We start from the raw sequence: 12,013 nt of genomic DNA, 5'->3' as shown, positions 1-12,013 counted from the left end.
AATCAAATATTTCAATTCCCTACTGTATATTTCAGGTAAAATTCCCAATAAAAATATATCTGGTTTCAAGTCTATGTGTTTTTTTGTCATTTTTTCCAACCACGTGTGGATTTTAGTCCAATATCTTTTAGCGTCTGCACACATCTACCACATATGGTAATATGAGCCAGGTATCTGGTGACATTTCCAACATTTTTCAGATTTGTTCTTGAACATTCTTGCTATTCTTCTTGGGGGTAAGTGCCACCTGTAAAACATCTTATACAAGTTTTCTTTATATGCTGTTGACATTGTCATTTTATAATTTTGAGACCACAATTTTTGCCATTTCTCTAAGTCAATCCCATATGCAAAATTTTCCCCCAAGCAATCATTGTTTCTTTAACTTGTTCTTCTAGCTTTATTTCTAATAAATATCCATACAATTTTTAATCACCTTTTCATCAGTACCTGTCAAAATTTTATCTAAGTCAGTCAGTTTATCATAAAAATCTTCTGTTTTGGAATCTTTATCATATCTAGAGCGTATTTGCGCATATGAAGACCAATTCATCTTTATACCTTGTTCTTCTAGTTTTTGCATAGATTTAAGTTCACCCTTTTCATTCAATATTTCATCATATCTAACTGTTTGTTCCTTTTTATATGTTATAGGATAAGAAAATGCTTCAATAGTTGATAACCAGACTGGAATTTTCAAATAACATTGCTTTTTAATCTTCTCCCAGTTTAGTAACAAAGCCTCACGTATATAATGTCTTATAAAATACCCCTGTGTTTTATTTCCCTTATACCATAGGAAGGCATGCCACCCCAACAACAAATCATATCCTTCTAATGTCAACAGTCTAGTATTTCTTAGTGCTATCCATTCCTTAACCCACATCAGGTTTGTAGCTTGATAGTATAACTCCCAATTAGGCAGGCCAAATCCTCCTTTTATTCTAGGTTCTTGCAACAGTTTTAATTTTATTCTCGCTTTCTTTCCCTGCCAAATATACTTCAGCACTATTTTATTTAAATCTTCAAAGTAGTCTTTCCCTAGCCTAATTGGAATTGTTTGAAACAGATATAAGATTCTCGGTAATATATTCATCTTAATTGTTGATATTCTCCCTATTAATGATAATTGTAAATTTTCCCATTTCGCCAGATCTGTCGCAATCTGTTATTTGAGTTCAATATAGTTATTCTCTTTAAATGTGCTACATCTTGCTGTCAAATGTATTCCCAAGTACTTAACCTTATTTGTGACCTGGATTTTCAAAACATCCGTCAATTCTTCCTTTTGTCTTAATAACATATTCTTTGTCAAGATCTTCGTTTTATCTTTATTTTCAGACCAGCTACTTTTCCATATGCCTCTATCTTTTCTATCAGTTTGAGTGCTGTTTCTAATGGATCCTCTAAAATGAAAACCAGGTCATCTGCAAATGCTTGCAGTTTAAATTCTTCCTTTTTAATTTTCATCCCTTTTATATCTTTTTCTTCTTTAATGTTTCTATTTAACACTTCCAAGGTTAACACAAACAACAGAGGTGACAGTGGGCAGCCTTTGTCTCATCCCTTTTCTTATATCAATGGAATCCATCAATTCTCCCTCTATCATTACGTTTGCTGTTTGTTTATGATATATAGCTTCTATGGCTTGAATAAATTTCTTACCAAAGCCCATTTGCTCCAGCTGTAATAACATGAATCGCCAATTCACATTGTCAAAGGCTTTCTGTGCATCTAAGAATATCAAGGCCATTTGTTTTTCAGGATGTGCCTCATAGTATTCCAAAGTGTCCAAAATTATTTTCATATTATCTTTAATTTGTCTCTTTGGCAGAAACCCATTTTGATCAGGATGAATAAAATTGTTCAAATATCTTTTAAGTCTTTCTGCCAATATTGAAGCAAAGATTTTATAGTCTGAGTTTAACAGGGAAATAGGTCTATAGTTCTTAATTTGTTGTGGGTCAGCATCCTCCTTTGGGACAAGTGTAATATATGCTTCTGATCATGATTTGGGTATCCTCTTCTTTGATATAACTTCATTCATAACTTCTAACAATGGAAGATTCAATGATTCTTATAATGTCTTGTAAAATTCCACTGGAAGTCCATCCGGACCTGGTGCCTTTCCATTATTTTGTTTCTTAAGTGCTTCAGTTAACTCCATCATTGTTATGTTACTTTCTAGCATTATTTCAGTCTCTTTAGGTATCTGGGGTAGATTGGCATTCTGCAGCTATTGTTTAACTCTTTCATTGTCTACAATTTCCCATAGTAGTCTCGTATAATTTTTTTCTTCTCTTTACTTCCATAACAAGCTTGGCCTTGATCATCTATTAATTGCGATATTTTTCTTGATTCTCTCTCCTTTCTCAATTTATATGCTAACCATCTACCTGGTTTGTTTGCATCTTCGAAATAGTTCTGCTTCGCACCCCTAATTTTTTGTGCTAATTCTTCTTTTTCCATTAATCCCATTTTATGTTTAATTGTATCCATTTTTAACTTAATGTCCTTTTTCTGTGGCAGTTTCTGTAACTCTTTTTCAAGACTTTTATACTCATCCTCTAATGCTTTAGAGGCTTGTCTTTTCATAATATTTCTTTTCCTTGTATAGTCTATTATCAAGCCTCTGGCATAAGCCTTCATTGTGTCCCATAGATTCTGCATTGATGTATCTTCTTTTTTATTTTCATTGAAAAAAAAGCCAATTCTTTCTCCATTTTCTGTATAAAGTCTTTTTCTTTTATTATAGTATTATTTGAAGTTCATCTGGATCTTCTTTGTCCTTTCCATTTAATTGTCATTGGATTATGATCTGCCCAGGTAATTGTTTCTATGTCAATTTCTTGTAGCTTAGAAATCAATTCTGTTGACATCCATATCATATCTATTCTAGACTATGATGAGTGTCTGTTTGAGTAAAAAGTATAATGTTTGATCTTAGCGTTTCTTTCTCTCCATGCATCCTTTAAGTTTATTTCATCTATCATTTAAAAAAAGGATTTAGGGAGAGTCTTTCTACTTTGCTTTGTTGTTTTCTGTTTGTATTTTGTCTTTGGTTTTGGATAATACCTGGCTGTGGGTTGGTGTGTGGCTGTGGGTTGGTGGGCTGTTGTTATTCCTAAGGATTGGAAGATTCTGGCTGTCATTTCCAACATCTTTTTTGTACAGAACAGTTAGTTTTTGCATGGTGGTTGGCTGTGTGGTGTGGTGTGATTTGGGTTCTGTATGTTGGAATATGAAGTTTTTTGGATAGTTGTTATGGAGAAAGACCTCAAGCAGCCATTTCTCTTCTGCTTTTCTTAGTTTTGTGGGTTTATACTCCTTGCACACAACTGGTCATTTGCATTCTTTATAGAGTTGTTGAGGCCACTTGGAGGTTTATCTGTGTCATCAGGGTAACCTGAGTAGTGCAAATGGGTGTGGAGCTTTCTTGGAACTGCTGAAAGACTATGTTGTAGACTGGAGATAGATGATGTCGTATTTCTCCCTCTCTGTTGAGAGAGCTGTTCAATTTTGATCCCTCCTTCAAACCAGCGATACTCTCCATTCAAAATGTGACCTTTATCTTTTAAATGTAGATGGACTGCTGAATCTTGTCCTGATGGGTTTGTTTTCCTAAGTTGTGCCATGCATTTATGAAGTGGTTTTGTTTCCTTAATGTAGAGATCTGCACATGTCCCAGATCAGAGAAGAATAACAAGAAAGTCCACTTGCCTCTTTAAAAAGCACCTTTGGGATGTAAGGTCACTAAGGAATTAACTCCAGCACAAAGATATTTTCTTCGTTTGTATTTTAATTATTCAATAATTTTACATGCTTGATAAAATTGAGTTGGTGAAAAGTTAAGAATATTCTGTGGCAATATCCTTTGTGGTTAAAAATGTCCTTAAGGAAAGCTTCTAGACCTTAGGCTACTTCGTTCATTTTCTGACATAGCTTAATGGTATCTACATTTTTCTGAAAAGAATAGAACAGCTTACTCTAGAGGGTTGTTTAAATGATAGGTAGATTCCTTATATGTTTTATATGAGTAGATAGAACATAACATAAATTAATTGCAAAATTTGCTTCTGGCCATAGTAACCATTCAACCTAATGAAATTGCTTTTATCTAACTACATTTTTTTCAGTTTCAAAACAGCTACTTAGCCAATCTATTTATTTGCCTTGCTATCTCATTAATCCAGAATGGAAAGAAAGCGTTGAAAGATACTTTAGGCTAAGAATGAAGTAGAGATAGAACAAATGTCTCTGTTTTTGCCATAATTCAGATTTGATAATGCCTTAAGAGATTATTGTAGTAGTATTCTGAAGAGAAGCTACTTATACATTAAGTTGACAATATATTCATTGTCTTATGATTCACATAATAGAGGTGATATGATTGTTCTTGTTGAGAGAAAGAGGCAATTCTCCTTGACAAAGTGCTCTTAACATTTCCCCATAGCCAGAAGCCCTTATTCGATTTCCCAGAAGTGGCTTTAAAATTGTAGCTGTTTTGCTATTAGAAGTCAGGTAGGGCTGCACAAGTATTCCTTGATTTACAACCATATGTTTAGGACCATTCTAAATTATGTTGGCACTGGAAATCTTATGATCATCTTAGTATACTTGAACTCACATGGTCAAAATTTGGCCACTTGGCAATCATTTAGTGATGGAAGTTCCATTCCCATTTGTGATTGTAAGTCTAGGGCTACTTGTACTGCTTTATAATGTCTTTTTTTAAAAAAGCGCATTGCATGAACTGTCACAGGACCAAAGAATCACTTCAAATCTTTCAGGTTTACATCACTGTTACCTGCTCCTTAGACAGAAGTCTTTACCTGGTACCTACCTATTCATTCCTGGCCAACTTGTTTAAAAATATGTCCACCAAATTTTTAGAAAAATATGGGAAAGAGAATATATATTTATTACATGTTTTAACAGCAGCTAGAATTGTACTTGCAAACACTGGAAACACTGGACTGTGCAAAAATGGACAAATTTCCGAATTTGGGGCTTATATCGATGGTTGGACAGTAGAGGTAGAAAAGAGGAGTTTGAATGTAAACAAATTGATCCAGACAGTACACTGTTCTTTAAGCACATATTGTATGCAAAGAAAACACACACACACACACACACACACACACACACACACACACACATATATATACATACATACATACATACATACATGCATGCATACATACATACATACATACATACATACATACATACATACATAAGTGTTCACCTAGTATCTACCTATTCATTCCTGGCCAGTTGTACAGAACTTCAAATTAAGGCTTTAGCGAAAGTTAATTCTGGTTTGACATTAGAGTGCATATTGAACTGGTAAGAATTGGTCATACAAATCTTTAGATGGTTGGCAGGACAAGCCCAGAAGCATGGCATTATTAATGTAAGGGAAGGCAAAGTTAAGGCTTGCAACAGGCTATGTGAAAGAAGATGACAACTGAGAAAGTACTGTAACTGAAGCCAAAGCAATGGGATCTTAATGCCCTCCACAGCTGGTCTGACAGTTTAATGAAAGGATCAAACTTTTGGCCAAGCACTAAGTCAGTACCATTACATTGCTATTTCCTCTTCAGCTTTCTCCATACTTAAGAGCTGAAATTGCAACATTGCATATCATCTGAAACAAAATCAGAGAGTGCAGAAAAAGCCTTCAATTCTGAAAAGCATTTTGAACAGCAGTAAAGCCCTTTGAAGTCATTAGATTCAATCTGCCTCAATGGGATGGTTCAATTAAATAGAGGTATTAGTTTATAGCTTTGCACAGCTGTTCATAGTGTTAGAATCTGGATGTTTCTCTTGTCTCCAGGCAGAATGCCAAGTTCAAATGAATGTTTGACTTTTAAGTCCTCAAAACTGTCGTCTTCCCTGAGATTTCTCTGGACCTCAGCTGCCAAGCAAATTTGTTTCCTCTTGTTTCCTCTTTTATTTCTCATGCTCTGTCTTCATTCCCTCCAGCAGGTTTCAGCCATGGGGACTAGAAGCTCCCTGTGTCTTTTATTAAGCTTGACATTTCTGGGAATTTGCCCCTCTCCAAAAATTCACAAGTTCTTGATGATTTAATAAGTTTAGGGTCTCCAAGCAGTTGCAATTTTATTTCTTTTCAAACAGAATGATGAATGTATAGTTAAAAAGCAATAGCTGCCTTGCTGACCATAACAAAAAAATGTAAAATCCATAGAGATAAAATGAAGTTTTACAGAATTGTTATTCATTTTCTGAATTCAATCCTTAGGCAAGTTGAATAGAAAAAAAATGGGAAAGCAAGGAACAATTGTGGTTGATTTTGGAGCCATAGCCGTACCAATACATTTATTAGATGGAGTAAATGGAGTTCTTAAGCATATAAAGTCTGGTTGTGATAAGGTTTCTTCTAATACTATTTAGAAACTAAAACCAAGCAAATGTTTATAGTTTCCCTATTTTAAAAAAAATATAAATTCTAGTTGTTCAAGTGAAAAGTTTCTAAATTATGTAAAATACTTGTCTGGTGGAATGTGGATATATATTCTATGGCTACAATCTGAAACATCGCAATAAGTTACAAAGATTACTGATCACATGAAGCAACGCAACATTAAATGTTCTTCTTTGTAGGGGCTTACTTTGAAGACTATATTAAACACATCCCATATCATTAAAAATAATGGAATCCTTGCTGTTCGTAAGAACAAAATTCAAATTTTATTCAGGTAATAACTTTATCCAGGTAGCAGAAAAGGCAATGGAAAGCTTCTAGAACTATTCATCAAACAAGTTGACTAAGAAAAAAATATACAACTATAGCAAAGAAAATTAAGATTCATCTATTACTTCAATAGCAGTGCAAGGTTTCTGTGGAAAACTGAATTCAATCCACATTATGGTTTATATAAGTCATTATATTTATATAAATTCATGTAGCACATGAAGCCAAAAGCAAATAAACTTCACTATGACTTTGCAGAGAAATGGGCTGTGATTGATCCCTTTCAACCAATAGACCTGCAGATGGCATCACTAGAAGTAAGGTTACTCCCACAAGTGGTAGAATTGAAATGGGTGAGTTAAAGATGATGCAATGTATGAATAGAGCAGGTCTATGAGAGTTCAGAAGGGAGTCAATGTGTTGATAAAGTCATTTCTGAATCTAAAGAATAAATGGAAAAATATCAGGAGCTTCAAAATGACATTCAAAGATCAGACTGTACATAATGTTCTCTGCTAAAATAAGATATACTATAGTATATTTGGACATCTTGGGATGTGTAAGGAAACAAATGGAAAAAAATGTTTAAACATGTACCAGTCAAGCAGATTATCCATTAACTGAAGGATCAATATAAGCAGTTTTAATGCAAAAAAATACATGTGACTGAGCATTATATGTCATTTTGATTTCTGAACTGATGTAGAACATCACGTCAACTATTTCATACAAGCTATTTTGTAGCATTTCTAACTCTTTGTTTTCTGAATGCTTTGGGCTACAATTTCCATGAAGCCCATAAAAACCTAATAATCTATTAGTCCTGAATTATGGATTATGATTCGTGTTTGGTGCTACTTTCTTCTTGTTGCTACTTGTGTAAATTCTAGCTGATAATTCTTTTATATATCTCAGAATCTCTTTTTTTTCCTAATAAACACAGAATAACTGGTGACAGCAATGACTCACACAATCTTTACTTGTGCCTTGGCTAAAATCAAGTGCTGTCCTCCCTAGTCTAATGCCCTCCGGATAGATTAGAGTTCCATCTCCTTCTAACCTAAGAAGCAATTCTGATGCTGACTATTCCTTCATTACCAATAAAGCTAAACCAAATGGATTTAAACAAATATTAACTGCCAAGTATTAATTATTATAAGAAGCGAAAAGAAGAGGTTGGTATTTTCAGAGACTACTGAGCAGGAAACACCCAAAGTAAACCTGCAAGGAAGTAATGAAATACTGAAGAAATATATAGTGCATTAAAAAGAACATTGAGACAACTACAACAATCTTTGTCAAGAAGTAGATCTTCTGGAAGAGTTCACTGAAGTGGCTTATTAGTTTGAACAGTATTCACATGGAACAGATGTTTCCTGGAAAGCACATGATGCCCTGAGATAAATTTAACATGAGGCCCAATTTCAAATGTTAAGCCTAACTGTATACTTCTTGGTGAGAAGGTACCTAAAATAGATGGCATTTCTGTTCAAATTTTTAAATCTGAAATAATTAGCCCATAAGCAGATCTGGATTCTTGATGCATATGGAAATGAGTGGAAAATTACAGAAAGCAGTTTAAACGAGAGAAGTGCAATATTCTGCATTTAGGAAACAAATAAAATGCATGGGTATACAATAGCAAATACCTAGATTACTATTAAAGTAGCAGGGAAAAATGACTGAAATAAAAGGGCAAATGGAATTTTTAGAACATTAAGAAACTACGGTATCTAAATCTTGGGAAGTCATACTTAGTTCTGCTCTCATCAAACCCCACCTCTGTTTCTAGTTGAGCATCATATTTAGAAAAGGATTCAGGGAAATGGACTTCAACTGAATACATTTTCCATCTGAATGAAGCCAAAGTGCCTACAAAACACTTGATGATATGATTGCAGTCAGCGTTGGCTCCTGGCAACTGGATTAGTTCCTGCAATTTTCTTGACAAGATGTGTAGAAGTAGTTTGCTACTGCCTGCTTCCTAGGGCTAAGAAAGAATGACCAGCCCAAATTAATCCAGTTGGTTTTATGCTTAAGGCAGGACTAAAACTCAGTGTCCTGGTTCCTAGCCTTAAACTACTATACTAGTTTGGTTCTCAAAGCAGACTTTGATTATAATCAAAATGATGACACCTACCTGGGGACACCATGCAAATCTTGCCTCAATTCGTGTGTCCTACAGTAATAGCCTAATGGTATATGGGCTTTGTATCACCATGATGCCTATGGAATGAATGATCATTTACAGCCTTATTTTAATTATCCATTTAACATTTTTATTGAGTTATAAATAAGATGCAAAATACAAAAGTAAATAGGAAAAAGGGGAGGAAGAGAGGGAAGAGAAGTGAGGAAGGATGTGGGGGGGGGGGAAGAAACATTGATTTCCAACTCTGTTGCAGTAAAATAAGGCATTAACATCAAATCACAACTTTTTGTTTTTCCATAATAATATGAGCAAGCCATTTCTATAAAGATCTATCAATCTAATTGGTAAAACCCAAAATCATAGTTTCATTCTTTTCCACCTCAAGCACAAAGTTCAGAAGCAGACTTTGTTGGAAACAAGAGTACTTACATTCTTTTTTTTAAACAAAATAATCAGTTTTGCCATTTCAACCAATGTCATCAACTTATGCAACCATTTGTCTATAATAGGAATTGAAGTATCCTTTCATTTTTGTGTATACAATAGTATTGCTTCTTCAACAAATATAGTAACAAAGTTCCATTTTTTCCCCGGTTCTTTTTCTATTAGGCCCAAAAGGAAAATTTCTGGTTTATCTCCATTTTCAAAATTTTCTCTATTAAAATATGAATCATAGTCCAAATATTTTTTGCTTTCACATGTCTATCACATGTGATAAAAAGTCCCTTCTTTACTTTTACACTTCCAACATTCATTTGACATACATTTATACATCTTAGATAACTTACTAGTGTTAAATACCAATGATACATCATCTTATAGAAATTTTCTTTTAGATTATAATTTAATGTAAATTTTAAACCATTTGTCTATATATTTTCCCATTGTTCAAGCAAGCATCACATTATATCCAAAATTCCTTGCCCACTGAATCATACGTTTTAGATGTTGATTTTCCAAATTCAATTTCAATAACATTTTATAGCTCTTAATAACAATACATTCATTTTCACATAAAATTTCCAATTCATTTTTAACAAAGTCAAATCCATAGCACTTTTTATCCAATTTAAATCTTTCTTTCAGTTGTTGATAAGTAAACCAATAGCAAACATAACCTTCTGATTCAAGTTCTTCCCTCGACTTTAATATTGGGTCACCAGAGTTGAAAGATAAAATTTTACCATGCGTCAACCAGTTTGGCTTTGCCACCATTTCTTTTCTAAAGAAAGTTTCCTGGGGTGACATCCAAAGAGGCAACTTTGCAGAGAGCTTTGTTTTATATTCATTCCAAACTCTTAGTATGGCATGTCTGAAATGATTATTAAATTTAACATTTTTACTTTTATCATACCATAAGTAGCTATGCTATCCAAACCTTAATTCATGGCCCTCTAATTCAAGTAATCTCTTATTCTGGAAGCTTACCCATTCTTTTGACCAGGTCAAACAGCATGCATCAAAATACAGTTTCTTATCTGGTAGACCCAAACCCTCTCTTTCCTTAGCATCTTGCAGTAGCTTATATCTACTTCTTGATTTTTCCCCGTTGTCATTTGAACTTAGAAACATCCTTCTGCCATTCTTTAAATGGATTGTCAGTTGTAAGTATGAGTAACATCTGAAATTAAAAAAAACATATTTGGTAAGATATTCATCTTAATTACAGAAATTCTACCCAATAACAATAATAGCAGTTTATCCCATCTTTGTAAATCCTGTTTAATATCCCTCCAAAGAGGGACATAATTGTTTTGAAACAGTTTTATATTTGTATTTGTCAACATAACCCCTAAATATCTCACTTTTTCTCAACCCTAAAACCTGACTTTTTGTTCAATATATTACTATCCCGAGAAGGCATATTCTTGATCAGCATTGTTGTTTTCTGTTTATTTTGAAACCTACCAAAGCCTCAAACTCATTCAATTTTCTCATTAAATATTCTATATAGTTTTTTGGATCCTGTAAAACAGGGGTCCCCAACCACTGGGCCGCGGACCGGTACCGGTCCGTGGATCACTTTGCACCGGGCCGCAAAGAAAATAAAAATAAAATAAAAATGGCAGCTTTCTTCGCCTCGGTGAATGCTGCTGGGATCAGGATCAAGGACACAAATGAAAGAAGGGGAGGGAGGAAGCAACCAAAGCCTGTCCTGCTCTCTGGCTCAGCGGCTTCGGCTTCCTCCCGCCTCGTTCCTCTCTCAGTCGCTCTCTCGCTCCTCCACCAGCCCAGGAAGAAACTGCTCCAAAGGAGCCTGCAGGGTGGCTTTTCCTGTCGGCGCAGCTTCCCGAAGCGCCCGTTCACCCCCACCCGCCGCCAATCAATCCAGGTTCAATCCAGCGCTCCGTTCTGCCTGCCTGCCTGCCTTTGTTTGTTTCGGAGCAGCTTCGGCTGAGAATAATAACTATTTGCCTCTTTTACTCAGCCGAAGCTGCTCCGAAACAAACGAAGGCAGGCAGGCAGGCAGAACGGAGCACTGGATTGAACCGCGGGCGGCGGGGCGGGGCGGGGGTGAACGGGCGCTTCGGAGGAGATGCGCTCCGAAACCACCAGAAATGAAGGCAGGCAGGCAGAACGGAGCACTGGATTGAACCGTGGGCGGCGGGGCAGGGCGGGGGTGAACGGGAGCTTCGGAGGAACTGCGCTCCGAAACCACCAGAAACGAAGGCAGGCAGGCAGAATGGAGCACTGGATTGAACTGTGGGCGGCGGGGTGGGGGTGAACGGGCACTTCGGAAGAGCTGCGCCGACAGGAAAAGCCACCCTGCAGGCTTCTTTGAAGCAGTTTCTTCCTGGGCTGGTGGAGGAGCGAGAGAGCGACTGAGAGAGGAATGAGGCAGACACCTGAGGGATGAGGCTGAGGGAGGGAGGGAGACACCTGAGGGATGGGGCTGAGGAAGGCAGGGCTGAGAGGCGGGGCTTCTCAGCCGTCCTGCAGGGACTATCTGTTGCTCAGGGTTGCAATGAGGAGGCATTGGCGCTCCCTGAACTTGGTGATTTGCTGGCAGACATTTTATTACCCGACTAGGTAACAACATCAGATGTTACCTAGTCAGATAATGAAACGTCTGCAAGCAAACCACCAAACTCGGACTCCCCTTGAAAAAGTGTTTCTGCGAAACTGGTCCCTGGCACAAAAAA

General features: G+C 36.1%; 1 long non-coding RNA gene across 1 annotated transcript in view; it reads right to left on the bottom strand.

The window, feature by feature from the left end:
* Positions 1 to 10,298: 10,298 nt before the first annotated feature.
* The window catches only part of LOC148128786 (uncharacterized), a 40,265-nt gene continuing 38,550 nt past the window's right edge, over positions 10,299 to 12,013 (bottom strand). The window contains exon 3 of the long non-coding RNA XR_015746073.1: positions 10,299 to 10,491. This is a non-coding gene — a long non-coding RNA (uncharacterized LOC148128786). The remainder of the gene's footprint in view (positions 10,492 to 12,013) is intronic.

The sequence above is a fragment of the Notechis scutatus genome, chromosome Z (genome assembly GCF_049901735.1).
Source record: "Notechis scutatus isolate UNSWTSFEM ecotype Mainland chromosome Z, rNotScu1.2, whole genome shotgun sequence".
Taxonomy (NCBI): domain Eukaryota; kingdom Metazoa; phylum Chordata; class Lepidosauria; order Squamata; family Elapidae; genus Notechis; species Notechis scutatus.
The sequence above is the reverse complement of the archived record's forward strand: the minus strand, read 5'-3'. Positions and strand labels throughout refer to the sequence as shown.